Consider the following 1,899-nt stretch of genomic DNA (forward strand, 5'->3'; position numbering starts at 1 on the left):
GAAAATGCAGATTGGTGCTGCCACTGTGGAAAAAAAATTTAAAACGAAACTGATTATGTATAAAACAGTGATTCTAGAAATTTACCTGGAAAAAACCCCAAAACACTAATTAGAAAGAGTCTATGCACCCCTATATTTATTGCAGCCTTATTAACAATAATCTAGATTTGGAAGCAGCCCAAGTACTCATCAGTAGATGAGTGGATAAAAAAATCTGTGGTGCATTTACACCATGGAATACTACTCAGCCATAAAAAAAGAAGGAAATCTTGCCTTTTGTGACGGCATTGTGCTAAGTGAAATAAGCCAGTCAGAGACAGACAAATACCATATGATTTCATTCATATGTGAAATCTAATGAGCAAAATGAACTAACAAGCAAAATAATAAGATTCATAGATAAAGAGTAGGCTGACAGCTGTCAGAGGAGAAGTATTGGAGTGCTGGGTGTGTGTGTGGGGGGGGGGAGGGTGGGACTGAGCAAGAAAGAATAAAAAAGAGAGAAAAAAAACCTCATGAACACAGACAACAGTGTGGTGACTGCCAGGGGGAGGAGTAGCAGGGACAGGTGGAGTAGGGTAAAAGGGGGATAAATGGTGATGAGAATAGACTTGACTTGAGGTGGTGAACATACAATACGGTGTACAGATGATGTGTTGTAGAATTGTGCACCTGAAACCTGTATAATTATGTTAACCAGTGTTACCACAATAAACTCAACAAAAAGGAAAAAAAGACAACGAAAAAATAAATTATTAAGCATATATACTTTTAAAGGCAAAGTGGTCTTCAAAAGGGATATGGTAAGGGAATAACGGCTTAATCTCATCTGGAAAAATAGCTACGTTTTTCCTGTGGTGTTCTTCTGCCCTTGATCATCTGGTTAGGCTTCAGTTCTGAATTTCTGGAGCTGATTAAAATTTTGTTTCTAATTTGATAGGAATTTAGAAAGGTGGTTTTCTTGTTACTTCCAGTATTTAGAATTTATATTGAATACATAATTGTTTACCTTTGGGGACATACACACACACGCACACGTGCACACACATATAAGAGAAATTTTGAAATCAGCCCAAGATGTGATGCAGTAATATGTCTACAGTTTTGGGAGATTTGACATAGCCAAAGGAGCAGTGGTTTGTGAAAAGTAAAACTGTAGTATAAACTGACCCCAGCACACTGAGACAATTCAATGTAACACTGAACCCAATCAATCTAATAAATACTTACAGATATGTCAAAAAATAGGGGTCAATATTAAAAAATTAAAATAAACATTGAAATATATGTATATGTCTCATATTTATTATATGTATATCATAAATATTTATTATAGTAATAGTAGTGTTTTACATATAAAACTATATATGACAATATGTACATATATATGTACATATATCATGTATTACTTTTCTGATTATATTGTTTTTATAAGAATAAGAGGGAACAGGGAAGGTGATTGATGTTTCTTGAGCATAAGCCGTGCTGCAGGCATTGGGCTGTGTGCTCTGCACTACATGCTATCTCTCTGTAACTCTAATTACCAAAGAAGTAAGAATCATAACCCTTAGGTGACAGATAAAAATACTGATGATCAACTTCCTAGGGCGTGGTGAAGATAGGACTTGAATTCAGTTCTGTCAAGAGCAGTGATTTTCAACCTTTTTTATCTCATGGCACACAAACTGATTTCTAAAATTCTGCAGCATGCCAAAAAAATCTATTTTTTGCCAATCTGACAAATGGTTTTGATTCGTTCACATTGGAGGGCTTTTTATTGTGTTGTTGGCTGTTGTCATTTTTTATACTTGACAATATAAAGAAAAGGAGGTCCGAGCTCCTGACTGAATAGTCAGGTATTGCAATATTTTAAAATTCTGCAGCACAATTAAGGAAAAA

Source organism: Saccopteryx bilineata, chromosome 2, assembly GCF_036850765.1.
Source record: "Saccopteryx bilineata isolate mSacBil1 chromosome 2, mSacBil1_pri_phased_curated, whole genome shotgun sequence".
NCBI lineage: Eukaryota > Metazoa > Chordata > Mammalia > Chiroptera > Emballonuridae > Saccopteryx > Saccopteryx bilineata.